Source organism: Rhinolophus sinicus, chromosome 16 (assembly GCF_057876585.1).
Source record: "Rhinolophus sinicus isolate RSI-liver-muscle chromosome 16, RSI-T2T, whole genome shotgun sequence".
NCBI lineage: Eukaryota > Metazoa > Chordata > Mammalia > Chiroptera > Rhinolophidae > Rhinolophus > Rhinolophus sinicus.
This window is the reverse complement of record NC_142516.1, coordinates 179917935-179940428: the sequence shown is the minus strand read 5'-3', so window position 1 is coordinate 179940428 and position 22494 is coordinate 179917935.

Sequence of the window (22494 nt, the reverse complement as noted above, 5' to 3'; positions counted from 1 at the left end):
TGTTGTAAGTTCCATAATCAAAGTGATAAGAGCTAAATATGAGATGACCTAAACTTTTAATATGCATTGTTCTGCATATGTTTAATAAATATTGAGTACGTAATAATCCAAATACCAAAATTAGATTAGAGATAATATGACCAAATATAGCTCTTGCATTACTCCATAATCTAGAATTAAGCAGTGAAAACTGGTTCCTTACACATTTATCCATACCCTTGATCAAGCATATATAGTTTGCTCCACAGAATTCTGCATATTAGCTGATGATAGCTAGAAGATGATTATAAAACATTCTGAGAACATCAAAGTGATGCATAACAATAGGCATAAAGGTTATGATAATAACAAAATAGATCCACACACGAGTTACATCCTTTTTAATGTGACTTCTAAAAGACATTTGGTAAATTAAATTTAATGTGAAATGCAAATAAAAGAGAAATGGCCACACATACACACACACAAATGCACATGTACGTTTAGGAACGTATTTTACATAGCCTTTTCTCTCTAATTATCACCATAGAGAATGGTAGAATAAAACTGAGTGAAGCATTATATTCTGGAATCTGCCACATAAAAAGTGAGATCTGTATTTGAGTCTATTTTCTTTAGTATTTTGCTTCTGCTATATGGAATTAGGGGGGTTTATATCCTTTTATCACTCTATATTTCTCTAGTACTTAAAAAAAGAAACAATCTGTAATACTTGTTTGTCTTCAAATTTTCTTTCCTTTCTCTTAGTTTATATGAAGGATTTACGTTATTGCGATAATCATCAAAAGCCAGGATGTCATATAAAATCTGAATCCATCTGGATACTTTCAGTACTCTGGGCACAAATCATAAATTCAAAAAATTACGATCTCCCAGACTTATTAGGGCTGACCACCACTCTTTCCGGCCATCCTGAAACATGCCTCTCTTGCTATAGAATGGCGTTGTAATGCAGGATGAAATTGCTATTATCTTTTCAATTACTTACCAAAATTATGTATAAAAATGTACAGTTTTGAGCAAAGATTTGAAAGACACCATAATATCAAACTAATCTCATAGATTCTGTGAGCGAGGTAGGTCACTGTTATATCATGAACTAAAATAGGTCCCCATTTTTAAGTAGCAACATGGTACTGACTTAAATGGCTCCAACACTAGGCATGATTACAAGAACAGTAACAGCAACAACAGGGGAAAACCTGATCTCTAAGCCACCAGCAGAAAGAAGTTAATATAGGAATTCAGTCAGAGGTCGTAGGAATTCAGCATTGTCAATCCCATGTACACTGAAGGGTTTGGGTATTTCACTACAAGTGAATGGATTATCTATTTGGCTGATGATGCTTATAATAAGAACAGCATTTTGAACCTATTCTGTGTTGTTTGAGTAAACTGACAAGATACAGAAAACTCCAGAAAGCCGAAAGAATAAAAGCCTTGTGAACAAAACTAAGCAGACGGCAAGCAGCACAAGCATTGAAGAAAACATGAGAAGACAGTGCTAGGAGCATCTGTGAAAACAAATTAGAGGAGTATCTTTAAGACTGCAAGGATATTGGTGAGAAATGGAGATTACAAATTCTAATTTAATTGAACTGCGGTTGTTCCCCAAGTAATTCTAACATATTGCCAGAGTGGAACCACTGGGCTCAACCATCTCATGCGATGCACTGCTAGGTCTCTGCAGCCACAGCCACAGCATGCTATGAAAAATTAGCTAGCAAATAAAGAAATGTTTGGTGTATTTTTAGGAAGACACCATTAGAAATATTTAAATGTATGCAGAATGTTTTCCTCTTCCAAATTTTGTTTTCCATGACAGATTTTTAGATAACTGGATTTATTGTAATTTAAATATTTTTATGCATTATTTATATTCATCTAACTAGTCTGCCTTCAGAATTATCATTTCACCTATGGATTGAAAGAGTTAAGAGAACTGAGTTCTTATTTAAAAGTAAATAGTAAGAGCAAAGTTTACCTTTGAATGTAAACTTTCTATTTCATTTTCTTTGAATCTCCTTAGATATTCCTATCCTACATTACTATTATTTCACCTAATATCTTCTCTTTTAAATAACATTTTTATTTTAGAATAGTTTCATATTTACAAAAAGTTGTGGAGACAGAATTACCATATACTCCAAACCCAGTTTCCCTTATTAACCTTATTAATATGATACATTTGTCACAACTAATGAGTCAATATTGATACATTATTATCATTTATTAAAGTCTATACTTCATTCAGGTTTCCTTAATTTTTACTTCATGCCCCTTTTCCTGATTCAGGATACCATCCAAAATTAGTTTCCAAATCTCTGAGGCTCTTCTTGGCTGAGACAGTGCTTCAAATTTCGCTTGTTTTTAATGACCTTGACAGTTTCGAGGATTATTTCACACATTTTGCAAAATGTCCCTCATTGTCTGATATTGTCTCATGATGAGATTTGGATCATGGATTTGTTGCAGGAAGACCCGAGAGGTAAAGTGCCCTTCTCGTCACATCATATCAAGAGTATAAGTATTAACATCACTGATCACTGTTGATGTTGACCTTGATCACCATGCTTGAGGTAGTGTTTGTCAGTTTTCTCTATTGTCAAATTACTCCTTTTCTCCTCTTACTATCCTGTACCTTTTGGGAGGAATGTATTATGGCCAAGTAAAACCAAATTAAAAATAAATAAATAAAACACAATGATTGGGAATGTCAAAGGGACATCACACTTAATTTTAAGAGCTCCTAATGGCCAAAGCTAGAACAACTTTAATAAAATTTAAAAAATAATACTGAATTATAACCTAACATATAAAAAATCAGTGAGTTCATACTAATATAAATAAATGATTGAATAAATAAATAAATGGGGAGAATAGATAAATCTGCGGCACAAAACATTCCAAAGAACCCGTGCAGATCCGCTGTTCTCTGGTGGAAGGGCACAGCTCTTCAGGCTTTTACGGGTAGGCTGCACATAACCTTGTTATTTTTAAAAAAAAAACGCATACTAGGCAAAATTTTCCAGAAATTTTCTTTGTTTAAAAGTATATATGGGATATCAACTGCAAAAAAGAAAGCAGGAAAAAATACAAATACATGGAGATTAAACAACATACTTTTAAAGAATGACCGGGTGAAAGAAGAAATAAGAGGAGAGATCAAAAGATACATAGAAACAAATGAGAATTAAAATACATCCTACCAAAATTTGGGGGATGCAGTGAAAGCAGTTTTAAGAGGGAAATTTATATCATTAAAGGCCTATCTCAAGAAACAAGAAAAATCCCCCCAAAATAACCTCACATTACACCTTAAAGAACTAGAAAAAGGAGAACAAATGAAACCCAAGGTCAGCAGAAGAAAGGAAATGATAAAAATCAGAACAGAACTAAATGAAATAGAGAACAAAAAGACAATAGAAAAAAATTATGTGACAAAGAGTTGGTTCTTTGCAAAGATTAATAAAATCGACAAACTCACTAAGTTTGGCTAGACTCACTAAGATAAAAAGAGAAAAGAAATAAACAAAATCAGAAATGAAAGAGGGGAGGTTATCAAAGATGCCACAGAAATACAAAGGATCATCCAAGAATACTATGAAGGACTATATGCCACCAAATTCAATAACCTAGAAGAAATGGACAAGTTCTTAGAAACATATAGCCTTCCTATGCTGCATCATGAAGAATTGGAAAATCTAAATAGACCCATCACCAGTAAGGAAATTGAATCAGGCATCCAAAACCTTCCCAAAAGCAAAAGTCCGGGACCAGACGCCTTCACTAGTAAATTCTACCAAACCTTCAAAGAGGATCTAATACCTGTCCTACTCAAACTCTTCAAAAAAACTGAAGAAGAGACAATACTCCCTAACTCATTTTATGAGGCCAATATTACCCTGATACCAAAACCTGGTAAAGATAACGCAAAACAAGAAAACTACAGACCAATATCTCTGATGAATACCAATGCAAATATCCTAAACAAAATTCTAGCAAATCGAACACAACAATGCATTAAAAAGCTTATTCATCACAATCAAGTGGGGTTCATCCCAGGGGCACAAGGATGATTCAACATATGCAAATCCATCAATCTGATACATCACATAAACAAAATAAAGGACAAAAATCATATGATTATATCAATTGATGCAGAAAAAGCATTTGACGAGATACAAAATCCATTTATGATTAAAACACTTAATAAAATAGGTATAGAAGGAAAATACCTTAACATAATAAAGGCCATGTATGACAAACCCTCAGCTAATATCGTAATTAACGGTGAAAAACTGAAGTCCTTTGCTCTACGTTGAGGAACATGACAAGGCTGTCCCCATCACCTCTGCTTTTCAAATTAGTGTCGGAAATCTTCGCCAGAGCAATCAGGCAAGACAAAGAAATAAAAGGCAACCAAATTGGGAATGAAGAAGTTAAATTGTCACTCTTTGCAGATGACATGATGCTATATATAGAAAACCCTAAAGACTCCACCAAAAAGTTATTAGAAACAATCAACGAATACAGTAAAGCTGCCGGCTACAAAATCAACGTACAAAAGTCCATTGCATTCCTACATACTAACAATGAAATCTCAGAAAAAAAAATTAAAAGAAAATTCCTTTTGCAATTGCAATAAGAAGAATAAAATAATTAGGAATAAACTTAACCAAAGATGTGAAAGACCTATATGCTGAAAACTATAAGACATTTTTTTAAAAAAATTAAAGAAGATACAAAGAAATGGAAAGACATTCTGTGCTCATGGATTGGAAGAATCAACATAGTTAAAATGGCCATATTACTCAAAGCAATACACAGATTTAATGCAATCCCCATCAACATCCCAATGGCATTTTTTAAAGAAATAGAACAAAAAATCATCAGATTTGTTTGGAACCACAAAAGACCTCAAATGGCCAAAGCAATCCTAAGAAAAAAGAACAATGCTGGAGGTATCACACTCCTGACTTTAGATTCTACGACAGGGCAACAATAATCAAAACAGCATGGTATTGGCAGAAAAAAAGACACATAGACCAATGGAATAGAATTGAGAACCCAGAAATAAACCCACATAAATATAGACAGATAATTTTTGACAAAGAAGCCAAAAACACACAATGGAGAAAAGACAACCTTTTCAATAAATGGTGCTGGCAGAATTGGAAAGCCACGTGCAGAAGAATGAAATTGGACTGCTATCTGTCACCATGTACCAAAATTAATTCAAAATAGATCAATGATCTAAGCACAAGACCTGAAACAATAAACTGCATAGAGGAAAACATGAGTACTAAACTTATGGACCTTGTGTTCAATGAGCATTTTATGAATTTGACTCCAAAGGCAAGGGAAGTAAAAGCTAAAATAAATGAATGGGATTACATCAAACTTAAAAGCTTCTACACAGCAGAAGAAACCATCGACAAAACAAAGAGGCAACCAACTGAATGGGAGAATATTTTTGCAAACAGTGCCTCCAATAAGGGGCTAAAATCCAAAATATACAAGGAACTCATACAATTCAATACCAAAAAACAAACAATCCAATTGAAAAATGGACTGAGGACCTGAAGAGACATTTTTCCAAAAAGGACAAACAAATGGCCAATAGACATGAAAAAATGTTGAACATCAATAATCATCAGAGAAATGCAAATAAAGACCACAATGAGATATCACCTCACACCAGTTAGAATGGCTATCATCAACAAGACACATAGTAACAAGTGTAGGAGAGGCTGTGGAGAAAAAGGAACCCTCATACACTGTTGGTGGGAATGCAGACTGGTGCAGCCGCTACAGAAGGCAATATGGAGGTTCATCAAAAAATTACAAATAGAATTACCATATGACCCAGCAATCCCTCTCCTGGGTATCTACCCAAAAAATCTGAAAACATTGATCCATAAAGACAAGTGTGCTCTAATGTTCATTGCAGCTTTGTTTACGGTGGCCAAGACACGGAAACAACCAAAATGTCCTTCGATAGATGAATGGATAAAGAAGTTATGGTATATATACAGAATAGAATACTATTCAGTGGTAAGAAAAGATGATATAGGAACATTTGTGACAACATGGATGGCTCTTGAGAGTATGATGCTAAGCGAAATAAGTCAGACAGAAAAAGCAGAGAACCATATGATTTCACTGATATGTGGTATATAAACCGAAAACAACAAAAGAACAAGACAAACAAATGAGAAACCAAAACTCATAGACACAGACAATAGTTTAGTGGTTACCAGAGGGTAAGAGGGGAGGAAGTTGGTAGGTGAGGGTAAACAGGGTCAAATATATGGTGATGGAGGGACAACTGACTCTGGGTGGTGAACACACAATGTGATATAAAGATAATGTATTACAGAATTGTACACTTGAAACCTATGTAACTTTACTAACAATTGTCACCCCAATAAACTTTAATTTAAAATAAATGGAAAAAAAAAAAGTCTGTGTGTATAGTTCCATCGCTGAAATCTAGCTTTAGATGCATTGTTAGTTGAAATGTTCATGGGTATTTGCTTTTAAAAAAGAAATGAATATGTCTGAAGACTCTGGTTAAATACTCACAAAACATATGTTAGTTTCTAAGATGCTTTTGTTTATCTGTAAACAGAACTTAGAAATCTTAGGGAGTTTAAGTGTTTAGAGAGGATAATTAGGATATGTCCATTTATCAATATATTTAGAACTTTTATGCAAAATATTGAACAAGTGTCAAAGATGATAAGGCTTTGTTTACTTTGAGAGTTTTCCATTAGAAATCTACTCAGAATACTAACATGTGAAAAATACCATCTAGATGAATGAACTGGATTTTTTCTCTAAATGACTTCAATAGCTAATATTCATTAGTATAACTAAACCTTCAGACACTAGGTAATTAGCTTCAGTCCATAGAAAATTGCGTTGTGTTAGAACTAAAATTTGGATCCAATTTTGTGTTCTCCTGAACCATTGCCTTATTTTCTTTTTTACTATGCTTTATTTTAAAATGCATATTGCATAATAATATATTCACATCATTGTTATTTCCTTAGAAAACATAAATAATGTTTTTATCCTATTTTTTTCTGAATTTTTAAAGATTGGGTGGCAAAAAAAAAAAAAAACACAAAAAACTGATTCTTCCTTTCATGCGTGCTTTTTTGGGTTCCTAGGATATCCTTATTCCCTGAGATCTCTCAAGAACAAGTGCAAACTCCTGAGATTACAGATTTTTCTCTTAGCCCACGTTTCTGATGTCAGCATTTCTGTGGAGCTCACCAGAAAGCCTCCAGAAAGCCTCTCAGATATTGTTCCTCTCAAGCCATTCTCTTCCATGAGTCCCTTCACTGACTTAGAAAACCTCACACATTCTTCGGCCAACAAACCCTGGGCTTATTGGCTCTTCCACAAGCAGCCACCTCTGAAGCGGCCTGTCATAACTTCTCACATTTAGACGTTTCAGGCATAAATCAGGCCGCTCTGTGTGTCCCTCAGAGGCTTAAAGCTAAGTTCTTTGAATATTTATTTTCAAGACCCCCTCATGTGATTGAAGTTGAGCAGACCTTCTTCCTCTCTGGTCTTGGGGTGGGAGATGTACAATGCACAGAACTTCAACAATTTCTCTTAAGCGAGAGGCAGGTGAAGGGATAATACTGACAACACATTTTGGTTTACCTCTGTGCAAATTCTGCAAAAGTGGTCTGGCACTTCTTTGGTAAGTGAGAATAAATATGACCTAATGTTGAGTTATATAAACAGCCTGTTCTTACACAAGTAGTGAATTATATATATTGCTATTATATATACTCAATATATCTATCTATCTATCTATCTATCTATCTATCTATCTATCTATCTATCTATCTATCATCTATCTGTCTGTCTGTCTATCTATAAAATTAGACCATAAATAAAATCTCACTTGCCCACTCATCGCAGTAATATCCACAAAGATTAGTGTAAATTGTCAATTGGTATTAATCTTTCTAAACCATTTATTATATAGTTATATTACATATGTGTTAAAGATATGCCATTTTATATTGCTTAGAAACTTGTTATATTATAGATGATCATATGAGAAACACTATCACATTACATTATTATTGAAGTTCTACAAGGATTCCACATATATTTTGTACCATAATCATGTATATGTATATGATAGTAGTATTAAGTAAGAAAATGTATTTTTTTTTAACAAACTTAACTTCACAGACTAATAATCAAGTATAGGGATCAAAGCAATGGTCTGCACTAAGAGAAAATCTGAACTGTGGGTCAGTAAAACAATAGCGGCAGTGATGCTTTTATTTTGGCCATCTTTAATGTTTATGTGAATCACTACCTCACACTTGATCACTTACATTGCTGATTGACAATATCTTAAATATATGAGGTCTGACAATTAAGTTCTCAAACTTGCCACCCTGCACTTACATTGGCAAAACTGTACAAAGAGCTCTGTAAGGTTTCATAACCTTGGCATATCAGTGTCTCACAGCGGTGTTTGTATGGACATGTGGCAGTGTTTTGCTGAGTGGCGTTCATTATTTTTGTTGCATGTTTTTGTAAGCCATCACGAGAATGTCTGAACATGAAGTAGAGCAACAAACAAACATTTAATTTCTTGTTAAACTTGGCAAGAGTAGAAGTGAAATCATGGACATATGAGTCCAAATTTATGGGGATAATGCCATGCAGAAAATGGCAGTGTACAAATGGATTAAATGTTTTTCTGAGGGAAGAGAATGCACCACTGATGAAGAGTGGTCAAGGAGGCCAGTAACAAGTAGAACTGAGAAAAACATTGCAAAATTCTGTCAAATTTTGTGTCCAAATTGTCAGCTGTGAGAAGCTTAGCAGACAAAGTAAACATCAATAGAGAAACAGTTAGGGAAACCTTAACTGAAAATTTTAGCATGAGAAAAATTTGTGCAAAAATGGTCCCGAAGGAGCTCACCGATGAATAAAAGCAAAGGAGAATTGAAGTTTGTCAAGACCTTTTGGAGAGGCAAGATGATGTTTTGGGCTGTGTTACCACTGGTGATGAAACATGGATGTACCAATACAACCCTAAAACAAAGCATCAAGGTATACAATGGAAGTCAGCCAATTCTCCATGACCAAAAAAGTTCAGTCAGTCCAAATCAAGAGTCAAAACAATGCTGCTAATCGTTTTTGATATCAGAGGGGTTATTCATTATGAATTTGTACCAACTGGACAGTTAACCAAGTTCTTTGGAAGTGCTGAAAAGGCTGCTTGAAAAATTTAAGACGAAAACGACCTGAACTTTTGCCAATTCATGGCTCTTGCATCACGACAACGCACCAGCTCGCACGGCATTGTGTGTGAGGGAGTTTTTAACTAGGAAACAAATAACTGTATTGGAATACCCTCCCTACTTACCTGATCTGTCCCCCATTGACTTGGTTCTTTATCAAAAGATAAAGGAAATATTGAAAGAAAGACATTTTGATGACTTTCAGGACATCAAGGGTAATGCGACAACAGCTCTGATGGCCATTCCAGAAAGAGTTCCAAAATTGCTTTGAAGGGTGGACTAGCCACTGGCATTGGTGCATAGCTTCCCAAGGGGAGTACTTCAAAGGTGACTGTAGTGATATTCAGCAATGTGGTATGTAGCACTTTTTCTAGAATGAGTTTGTAAACATAATTGTCAGACCTCCTGTGCACATATGTTTCTGTACATGAGTTTGTGGATACGAAAATATTAACATAAGGTTGTTCACAAACTCTCCCTCTGTACCTGTTATAGAAAACCTAGTTTTTTCTAGTTCAATTCCTAGGTCTTCATAGTGTGTAATCAGGGTAACTGCACTTAGTAGAAGGATTAAGGGGCAACAGACTACCTTGCTCTTCAATAGGGCATAGTACATTTACTGGAAGAGATCCTAAAAGTCAGAGAGAAAGAAGGAAAGACAAAGTGTCAGTACTGAGTTCAGAAGACAATTTTGGGGCATTCGACATTCAAAATTCTGGAACATCTATTGTGGACATGAGGTGTTGTGAGAAAGAAACAAGACAAGACCGAAAGCATAATTCTTCTTGTGTTGTGAAAAAATCACATTGTGCATTTCTAAGAGTCTTAAATAAAGAACTTACATTGATTACATAGTACATAAATATTTTACATTACTTTAGAGATGTGACTTTTAATGTGACCCCTGTGCCCAGACTAGCCACATAGAAGCTAAAGTTAAGATGGATTTTGTTTTATATCTGCCTGTTTCCTCCATTTATCTTCATTTTTATATATTTTTTTTATTATGAAGAGAATTATAGGCTTAGGTCTATATGAGATGGACAGGTAGGTAAGTAGATGAATAAATGAATCATTCTTTGCTTACTTCCCTAAAAATACTTGGTATTTCTAACATAAAATCATGATTTTTACCAGTGTATCACCAGTTTTCTAAAATTAAAACTATTTTTTTTTTCTTTTCCCTGTCACTAGGTGGCAATTTTTAAAAGAAAACTTTGTGAAATCAACTGTCACTTAATGTTAGTCTTCTGAGCTGATGAACAGCTTCTACAAATCAGATTTTAAATTGCTTTAACTATTTCCCAATGTAATCAATTGAAGAGGGAACTGATTCAATCTACTTTATGAAGAAAGGGGGAAAAATAGCTAAGGCTCTTACACTCTAGATTTTGAAAGGTAAATGGTGAAATAGAGTTTTAAAAGTGGCCAATTTCTTTGCCTCAATGTGCAGAATCAGACTTCTCTTCAATTGATTGTACAGCAGCTCTGGAAAAGGTGTGCCAGTTGTAAAGACTTTGTTTTATTTCCCCCTAAAAATACTCTAGAAGCCAGTCTGTTCCTTATCTTCAAACCATAATCAAGAGTTAAGCAAACTATCACCTCAACTTGATTCTTGTTACAGTATATCTTCATTCCTCATACTTAATTGTATCTTTTTGGCTTAGTTTTTGATCCAGAATGGAAAGATCACTATGTTTGTAATAAACATAGTAAATATGTTATAATAAATAGCATAATTTCTTGTATGTATCTAAATATAAATAAATGTATTTGGAGAATATCAACGCAGGTAATTAAATGTTCTATTTAAATCACATCATCTTTAAATCACATACATTATTAGGTTGCATATATCAGTAACTATTTTCCCATGTTTCTGGATGCACTGCTTTTAATGATTTGCATTTCTATGATAAGATTTACATTCCATTATAAAAGATTAAATGTATTTTATTTTTTATTCTTGATAAATATATAGAGAAACTCTATTATCATTCTACTAAGGAAATAGTAGAGAAATATAGGTTCTTTACTACCTTGTTTACATGAAATATTACAAAATGATCTTTATTTTCTCTTGCATGTGTCACTATTCATATTGATTTATATGCATGTATTCTCCAACCACTTCCTTAAAAACTACTTTTCTAAAAAACAAACAAAAAAACAAAACAACCCAGAAACCTAGAAACTTATAAAATTGCTAATAGAAGTGGTTGCAATTTGGAATTTGTTTATTTATATCTGTTTTGTGTTATCTTTTCTATTTTTACATGTTTGCTCCACTTTCCCTGTTAGTTTGAACAGTAAGGGCCTGTATTTATCCTTTCCATTGTATCTGACCATTGAAGCTTAGATATTTTTATGGAGACAGCTCAGAATTCTTTTTCAGTCATCTCATTCTGAAAGATAAAATTAAGCATTTGTATATCAATATTTTCTTGTTATTTAGTATTAAGGAATACATTAAATGGGGATAAGAAGATAAATCATTTATGATCATTGTAGAACCTGGCATATAGTATACACAAAAGTTGATATAACTTTATTGTTGATAATGAAATGGCAAGCACAATATTGCTATGTAATTAATCACTAAAAACAACACTATTAGAAAGCAGTCCAAGACTTAGCACTTCATAATACTAAATGCACATCAACATGGAAAATCTTGCAAACATTTTTGTTAATTTGAAGATATAATTAACAGTACCAAACAAATTTGAGAGTTTTAAACATCTGTTTTTGAGCAATAAATCCTGGTTTCCAAGAATACAATACATGGGCTAGTAATGAATACAGACTCAACAAATACATCCTTAGCTATGCTTCTATTTTGGTAAAATGCTGAATATTGTTAGTCAATATTATCCTTCAATTTATTGACATTTATGTGCTGTGTTTACTTAGCTCTGATTCTATTTGACTTCTATCTGACCATTATTACTACAATATGAACTTCCTATGTCCAGAAAATACAAGAAATTATATCCCAAAAGATTGAAGAAGAGCTTGTCTTAGTAGATCATAACAATATTCTCAGGCCCTGTGAGAATCCAACATTGAATTTACTGGTGAAAATAATCCAAGAATCAATAATGAAATGTAAATAAAAGTAGATGTATATTAAAATTAAATGTCTTGTTTGGATTCCTGAATTTGGTTAGCATAAGGTGATGTTGTAAATAATCTGAATGGAAAAGGGCCATTAGCTAAGCCAAGATATACAAAGTATGTTCAATGTAAGAATTTTTTTAAATGTTCTAACAGATCCATAAATGGAAGGTCATATCAGAAAAGGCAAAAATAAGATACATTATTTGAGTATTCAATTCAAGTGATGTAGCCAAACAACTGATTCAATAGAATAGATTTTATTCAAGAGAAAGTTGCTTGTCAAACTTGTGACACAGTGAAAGTCTGATTCAGTAAGTAGTACTCAATTTGGTTAGTTGCAATCAGTGCTGGTAATATTTTATTTATTTATTTATTTATTTATTTATTTATTTATTTATTTATTTATTTTAGGTTCTGTCTTGTGGCTTTCCACCAGAGAAGCGTAAATGAGAGTGAACATATTTTCATTAGATATATTTAGCTCTACTTGCAAGATATAAAAACTTTGCTGTATTTTGCATATAGCAGTGTAATTCCTGGTGTTGACAGTGTTTTATTGATTTAATATTTATGCTCTTCCTACTTTAATTTTATATTCTGAGAGTCATTGTAAATTAATTCATGTTCTCACCTTGTGAACTATGGCATATTAGAATGAGCCTTTGGTAGTCCTATTTGCATACAGACATGTAATTAAGGTAACTTTGGTCCAATTGTTTCATGCTGAGATGCCAGACCTAGGACTCTAAAACAAAATGATGACATAAAAAGACTCCTCCTCAACCATACATGGCCTCCTTCATATAGGTTCTGACGTTAGTTTACTGAATTGTTGGAGGAAGTTGACTGGAAAACATTGAGAATTGATTTTGGAGCAAGAAAGGAGAGGAATTTTAATATAATAATCGAAAGCTACTCATATTTCTTTGTCTTGTCCTTGGGAGATTTGTCTCAAGTAACTCAAAAGAAAAATCTTTAAGAAAACTGCATTGGTAAAGAACATTCTGGGACACACAGCAGACACTTTAAAGTTGGTAAACAGGGACCAGCCATTTCCTCGCCTCAGTTGCTATATTGTGGGCATTAGTGAAAGAAGATGCTACCAACTAAAGTTAAGTTTCAAATTCAGAGATCAGCGCTGATAACAGAAACAAGAAATCATAAATGGCTACATGTCACCCACATAAGATTTTGCCTGATGGAAGGAGGGATTGAGAGACCTTAGGAATGAACTAACTCCTCTGGATAGAGTCAATTAAAAGCAAACAAAAAACAACAGTAACAAACCTGCTTCTTAATTGGTATTTTTTGCCTTTCATTTCCCTTCCTTAAACTTGAAACATTAGGTAATTAAGAGTTTTATACATAAAACACATTTATTAAACACTGACTAAGTGACACAGAAGCCTGTACAAGTAAATATGTAAAATAAATATATTTTTAAAAATAAAATATAGTTACCAGATTTTGGAAACTCAAAGATACACAGGGTATATATGTATGTGTATATATATATATATATATATATATATATATATGTATATATATATATGTATATATATATATGTATATATATATATGTATATATATATATAATACAAATTCACAATATGCTTGGATAAGCATGTTATTAGATCTTAAATAGAGGAATACAGAAACATTTATTCTAAGTGAAATGTTCATAACAAACCATATAGGAGGTGAAATTTGAGTGAGACAGTTGTGTACAATAGTGAGTAATAAAAATTGCTAACATATATTAGTGCTTTCTGTGCGCCTGTTACTATTCCAAAGGGTTCACATGTACCAGGTCTGATAATTAAGTTTGCGAACATGTTGCAACGGTGTTGCTAAACTTTTTTGATATCAGAAGGATTATTCATTATGAATTTGTACCAACTGGATGAACAATTAACCAAGTTTACTATTTGGAAGTGCTAAAAAGGCAGTGTGATAAAGTTAGATGACCTGAACTTTTCACCATCAATTCATGGCTCTTGCATCACGATAATGTGCCAGTTCACATGGCACTATCTGTGAGGGAGTTTTTATCCAGTAAACAAATAACTGTATTGGAACACCCTCCCTACTCAATTGATCTGGCCCCCAATGACTTCTATCTTTACCGGAAGATAACGGCATTATTGAAAGGAAGACAATTTGATGACACTCAGGATACGAAGGGTAACAACACAATGACAGCTCTGATGGCCACTCCAGAAAAAAAGAGTTTCAAAATTGCTTTGAAGGGTGGACTGGGCTTTGGCATCGGTGCATAGCTTCCCAAGGGGAGTACTTCAAAGGTGACCACAGTGATATTCAGTAATGAGGTATGTAGCACTTTTTCTAGGATAAGTTTAATTGCCTGACCTCATATTAACTCATGAAGCCGTCACTACTACCCTAAAGAGTAGGTATAATCATTGACCCTATTTTATGAGTGAGGAAATTGAGACATATATAAGGATTTAAAAATTCAGAAATGTTTAATAGTTATAGATTTTAAGTAAAATTCAATCTCTAACAGTATAGTTTACCTAACATGATTGCTGTGAATAATAAATGAACTTTTATACGTACGAGCTTTAAATAAGTCACGTCGTAGGGTATAATATCAATAATAATTTGATATTTTATAATCATAATTGTTTTTATGTTCTTGATTTTTTTTATTTGTGTCTTAAATAATGGATAGTCCTTTGTCAGTCAGTGAAAACACTAATGGGTACATAAAAAGGCATGGAATAAGGAAGGGAAAGTATGATAGAGCACAGAAAGAATGGTGGGAAATGCATGTTGGTGAAAATTTGCAGTGTCTGAAAAGCTATACAAATGTTTACATTTATTTCAGTGAGGTATGGGGAGCCAACTAAGAATTATCATGATTCTTAGTTGATAAATGGAATTATCATGATTATATCTCTGTTTTAAAGCATAACTCCCATGACACTGTGGAGAATAAATGCAGGGGAGATAAAAATTAGAGAAAAATAAATAAGAAATTATTGAGACACATCATGTGAGGACTGAATGCCTGAACTAGGAGGAACTCATGAATAGTAACAGCAAAAAATCAAAGATGACTCCACAGTTTGTAGCTTGAATGACTGGTTTGAATGACAATGATACTGCTAAATGAGAGAAAAAACAAACACGCCAAAAAAGAAAAAAAAAGAAGAAAAAAAGAAAAACAAAAGAAAAAGAAATAGAAAGGAAACCATTTTCATGGAGGAAAATTTTGATTTTAGGTATGTTGAGGCATCATCCCCATGAGATCACCAAGTGAAAGTTCTAGGCAAGGTCAGCACTGCTGATAACGATTCGGGAAGACATGCACAAGTAGGACATAGTTGACACTAGAATAAATGAAAATGAAAGAAATGCAGAAAAAAATACATGAGTAAAGAAGAAATTTAAGAAGAAGGGAAGGAAAAGTAGAGAAATATGAACCATTGAAGATGGCAGCAAAGGCATTTACATACACAAAATATGCATGTAATAGGCATTTAAAATCGACACTTCCTAATGATTTGGAAAATGTCTCCCAAACATAAGATTTGGTAGTTACTGAAAATGATCTTTAAATTTTGTCTGAGTTCCTTGAAAGCTAAAATAATAAGAGTTAGGTGATGAGGCCAAATTTATTTCAAGATCTGACTTAAAAAAAAGTATTTTATTCTGCAGGACAAATGACTTCCTGGCAGTTAATTTGAGGACCAATACTATCCAGTGAGTACTTATGCAAACATAATTTAATATTATACCACATAATGCATTCAATGGAATTTTTTCAGAAGAATAAGTGATGACCATATCTTATACAGACACTTGAAAAAAGCAAAATCGCTATGTACACAACAGAAAAGGATACGTTCCAAGTTTAGTAATATATTTAAACAGAGATATTGAGATAAAAAAGACAAAAAGAGCAGAAAAAACAATATACTCAAGAGAAATATGAAATAGATAAATATGCAGTGTTGACATATTGAAATTTTTGATAGAATTAGAAAAATACTTTGAAATAAATGTTCTATATGAATAAAATACCACAATATTTATCACTTATTTTTTTCAATAACAATGGCTCTTGAGCAACATTTTTCTTTTTTTTTTTTTCCCATGACATCATTCTTTAAATTTGGTTAAAGCAGAGCAGATTTACAGTATCCACACCAATTTCTAAAAGTACTATTTCAAACTCCCAATCTATGACTGTCTTTCTTCACATTTTTAGATATTTAGGATGAAGCATTTTCATTGTAAAAACACTCCAGCAAGTGAAAATTCATCCTTTTTTCAGTAAATATGCTATTTAGAAATTCTCAAATAGTCATAATCTTACTCTTTTTATACTATTTAGCCAAAATAAATAAATAAATAACTGCAGGAAGAATCTCTTTTGGAGAGAAAAACCAATTTATCTAACACATCTTTTCAGGCTTTAGAGTCAGTAAAAGAAGGTTTAGTGACATGTTTAAGTGTCTAACTTTTATTTTTTATAAAATTAATACTTTAAAAGAGGAATATTAAACATTTAATGCAATTTAATGATTACATGTGACACTCTTTCCTTACTTGTTTAAAGCCATTAGGATTAGAAACTTCCTTAAGAGTACAAGTACTCTGGGTTTTGATTTGCAGGATTTTCAAATATAATAATCATTCAAAAATCATTGTGATTTTTATTTGCTTTTCTCTGATAATTAGTGATGTTGAGCATTTTTTTTATGTCTATCGGCCATCTGTATGTCATAGGAAAAGATGAAATTGTGCCATTTGCGACAACATCGATGGATCTTGACATTATTGTGCTAAGCAAAATAAGTCAGACAGAAAAAGTCAAGAACCATATGATTTCACTGATATGTGGGATATAAAACTGAAACAACAAAGGAACAAGAACAAATCAAGAAACAAATGCTCATAGACACAGACAATAGTTTAGTGGTTAAGGGAGCAGGGGGATGAAAGACGAGGGTAAACAGGATCAAATATATGGTGATGGAAGGAGAACTGACTCTTGGTGGTGAACACACAATGTGATACATAGATGATGTATTACAGAATTATACACTTGAAACCTATGTAACTTTAGTAATCACTGTCATCCCAATAAACTTTAATTTAAAAAAAAGATTCTAAGATGCTGTGGAAAAACAAAAAAAGTAGATAAAGTTGGACTACAAGAAAGTTTAGAAATCATTTTCATACAAATAAATTGACATACTTCAATTGCATGTCCAAAGAGTGATTCATTTTGTAGCTTTGTTCGGAATTTACACTAATCTCCAAAGTACAGTATTTATAAGCAGTGTGTCGTTCTCTCCCCAGTAGTGAATGTCACTGAGGCAGCACTTTTGTTGTTATGGCAGCAATAGATCACCAGTGTTTGGTGGAAGACGTGTAATTTGCAAAGTGAATGACAGGCAGCATTAAAAATGCACTGCAGTGGCCTTTTCTAGGTGAGTTGCATGCTTGTGGCATGAGAGTTTTCTCTTTTTAAGTAGTGTTTTATTTTATTCTTCACACCAGGTTTGACATTTAGATTCAGAGGGCATAAATGAGATCTTCAGGTTTTGAACTAAAATAAATTCTTCAAGTAATAGAGCAGTAAATATTTTCCTTTTCAAAGGATGCTAACCCTCATTTAATCGGGATGCAGTTCTTTCCTCATCTGTCCTAGTGCGAGCTACAGTCTCTCCCACTTGAAATCTGTATCATTATTTTTTTCTATTTGATGTACCTGGAGGATTGAAAAAAAGGAGGAGAAAATGTCAGCATCTTGTAAGACGCAGCATTTATTTTGGTCATTATTTTTCTTCTATAGGCAAAATCAATTATTCTGTAGCATATAAGGGAGCTTCCTTCTCTTGTGTGACTTCAACTTTAAAGATGCAGCACAGGTTCAACTTGTTTATAGATCTTCTACTGTCCAACCGATGCTGTCCAATTTCTCCACTTTAAATTTCTACAACGTATCAACTATTGAACTATAAACTGGTGGAGTGTAGAATTCAAAACTGTTTTACCCAGTGGGGTAATTTTATAACTAGTACATAGTAGCCATTCATTAAATGTGTTGACTCATTGATTAACTCAAAATCAAAAATACCTTTATGGTTACATTACAAAACTACTGGTTAAACTTAATCATGGACCTATTTGGCTATTTAATGTTCCCATGCATATGTCTTCCCCAAATAGATGGTGAGCTCCCAAGAATGAGAAGCAATGTCCAATACATCTATGTCTTACAAAGAGTGACTGAAGTATCTTATATTTAATTCCTCTTATAGAGTGCTATGCATACATAGCAGAAAACCTACTAGTAGTTGATATATGGTAAATGTTTAAGGATAAAAATAGTTGCATAAACCATTATTAAAAATTAGCAAACAACGGAATGCATGTAACACAAACCATTACTCCAAACTGCTGCATTAATTTTCATTGGTAAAACATGATATACCCCCAAGCAGCAACTCTGACTTGACAGATGTGTTCCTGGTTTGAGTGGAACATTTCTGTAATGTAGCACGTGTGAATACTATTTTAAATTGTTTTGTCGTAGCCCCTAGAGCAGTTACAATTTTTAGTCACTCTGGCTTCTCCAGCTCTAAATGGGAGTGGCAATTCCTGTTACCTGTACAACTTAGAGTCATGCGATGATTTTTACATACTGAATGCTGTTTGCAAAGACCTTAAGTGTTGCCAACCGTCATTCAGCGTGAACACAACAACAGTCCTGTGTCATTTTCTGTTAGCATCCTTGACTGAGAAGTTAAACTTACTACCACTCACTCATTAATCCAACTAATAAATATTGAGTACCAGTACATGACTTGCTGTGCAAACAAATGACTCTAAGGTAATTCAAGTAGGCATTATATTGTAGGTGCGTAAAATGTGCATTAAGAGCACAGAGAAAGAAGGTGCACAATCCTTCTGGGGGAAATTAGTGGACACACTTTAACTCTTGCGTATTTCAGTTTCAGATAAGCATACTCATACATGACTGCTTATAAACCTCTGGAATAGAAATTGGGTGATAGCAGAGAAAGGGAAAATCACACCCGTTTAACATCCTCATGTAAATAATTAGGCAATGGAAAGCTCCAGCAGGGTGCCACAGGGATATATGCTTTTCTTAGGTTTACCATTTTTATTTTTGAAATTGATGGCAAGAGATAAAGTCTGGTAATTAAATTTGTAGGTGACACAAAATTGGGGAATATTATAAGTACTGCTAGGACAGAATCAACAATAAGCATCAATTTGAAAGACTAAAACAGTAGGCTGTAGTCAACAAGGTGAAATTTAACAGGTAGAAAAATCTCATCTCAAGAAAAGGGAACACAATATTAAAAATAAATGATTTTGCTATATTTGTAGCTAAACCATTGTGGATGAGTGAGATGAAAGACATCTTTATCTGACCCTAAGCATTGGTGTGTCTCTGAATACTGAGCACAAATTCTGGCTGTACAGATGGATATATAGTGTACTGGACAAGAGATGTAATATTTACTCTCTATGGTATGTGTACATATTACATATCTATTAAATTTACTTTGGTAAGCTACATTTTAAAAGCGTCTCTGACAGAGATGGTCCAAAATGTAGATTAGGTAAACACTATGACTACTCATCTCAGTATCACACCAAAAATTCAAATAAATTATAGAACAATGAACCTCAAGAACCATCTGAAGACTAGCTGAACAGAACCCCTATAACTAAGGATATAAAGAAGGGGTCACATTGAGACTGGTAGGAGGGGCAGAGGCAAAAGGGCTGACACCAACCCACAGGTAGTGGTTGAATGCCAGGAGGGACACCTTGGTGGTGGAGGTCCCCCAAGAAGTGGGGGTCCCAGCCCCACACCAGGCTGCCCAGCCCAAGGTTCTGTGTTGAGAAGTCCCCACAACATCTAGCTCTGAAAATCAGTGAGGACTCTGTCTGTCCTACCCAGTGAGATGAGAGGAGGCTGGAAACCCAGACACATTCTTAAAGGGCTCATACACAAACTCATCCACTTGCAAACACTCATGTTGTCTCTGATGGAGCAGAGGCAACTTGAGAGGTGCCAGAGACATATGGGGAAAGACTGAGTTATGTGGCTTCAGAACGAGGTCTGGAGGAACAGCAGTCATTATCCCTGTAGAGAGCCTTCCTCAGGTGTAGCCTACAGGAGGATGCCATCTTTTCTATGTTGAACCCTCTCCCAAAGGGCCAAATCTGAGACTGCATTGTTCTGGTAAAAGTCGCGTGTGAACATCACATTGGTGATACCTTGGGTCCACTCTCTGCACAGCTAATACTTCACTGCCTGGGGAACTCTTGGCTACTGAGTGGCCAGCCCTGCCCCACAAGCTGTGGCAGGCTTTTATAGCAGCTGACAGCCCACAGCTGCCTGGACAACTTTTGGCGGTGAGCAGTGAGTCACAACCTGTGCAGCAGCCTCTCTTGGGCAACTCTCAGGTGTCTGGAAGCTTGAGGTGAGCGGTAGCTGGTTGCAGTGTTCTGGGGGCATTTTGCAAAGTGATCACAGGCCAGGCACTGCCCCGAGGTTAGTGGTGCCTAGGTACGGGTTCCAGGGGTGTTTTGCAAAGCGGTCAAAGTCCAGGCACTGCACCGAGGTGAGTGGTGCCTAGGTGCGGTGTTTCAGAGGTGTTTTGCAAAGTGGTCACAGGCCAGGCACTGGCTCAAGAACTTAATCTGCATTAACCTTGTAAAAACCACCAGCAACTTCTTATGACTATCTGGACTCTGTCCACCCAGCTAGTACTGCCCTCTCAACAGTGGGTCAACAAGCATGGCCCACACACATAAGGAGGTTCTTTAAATGGCTGACTCTTACAGGCAGGTGGCAACAGGCCTTAGGGGTTTTGGGCCTTTTGCTAAGCTTCCCCAGGTCTACTACTGGTGGCAGCTGGCCTTGGTTTCAGCGAGGCAAGGTCCACATGCCTCCAGGTCCAGCACAGGCAACAGCCAACCACATGTAGCTTTGTAGCGCCTACTGGGTAGCCATAAGCCTATCAGAGGCAAGGCTGAAATGGGCCTGCACAGGAACCCCTCCAAGAAACATCAGAAACAACACACTCAGAGGCCAGCTTCAGATTACACTAGACCACTACCTGGATAGCTCCACAGGTGGCGTACCCAAAGGGTGGTCTGAACAGGCACAACAGCCCATGGGGGCAAGTTCTCTTCTGAGGGGTCAGTCCACACACAGCAACTCGTACACGGGTATAGCCCATCCTCACAGTCAGTCAGCCTGGGAGTCTATCCCATCCACTGACACACCAAAAGCAATCGAGGCATGGCTATAGCAGAAGAACACACAAACATTCAAGGAACACTCAAGGAACACACACACACACACACACACACACAAAGGAGATCAGGGAGACTGTGCTATTGACCACATAGGATACAAATTACATGAGACCACCCAGCAAAGACTGAGAGACATAGGAGATTTACCTAATATATAGAAGAAACACAGTGAGGGAGCCAGATTGAGAAAATACGTCCCAAGTAACAGGAGAAACCTCCAGAAATAGAACTAAATGAAATGGACGCAACTAACCTACCAGAGACAGAGTTTAAAACACTGGTTATAAAAATACTTAAGGAAATTAGAGAGAATTTCAACAGAGAGCTAGTAAGCATAAAGAATGACATAGAAACCATAAAAAAGAACCAGTTAGAAATAAAGAATATTAACTAAATTAATTAAATAAAGAATAGAAATAAAGAATATAAATAAATAACTGAATGAAAAACACAGTAGAAGGAATCAACAGCAGACTAGATGAAGCAGAGGGTCGAATGAGCAATTTAGAAGACATTGTAGCAGAAAACACCCGATTAGAACAACAAAAAGAAAAAAAAAATGAAGATAGTTTAAGGGACCTGTGGAACAACATCAAGCATAACAACATTTACATCGTAGGAGTACCAGAAGGAGAAGAGAGAAAGCAAGGGATGAAGAACCTATTTTAAGAAATAATGACTCAAATCTTCCCAAACCTGGTTTTTAGGAAATAGACATACAAGTCTAGGAAGCACAAAGAGT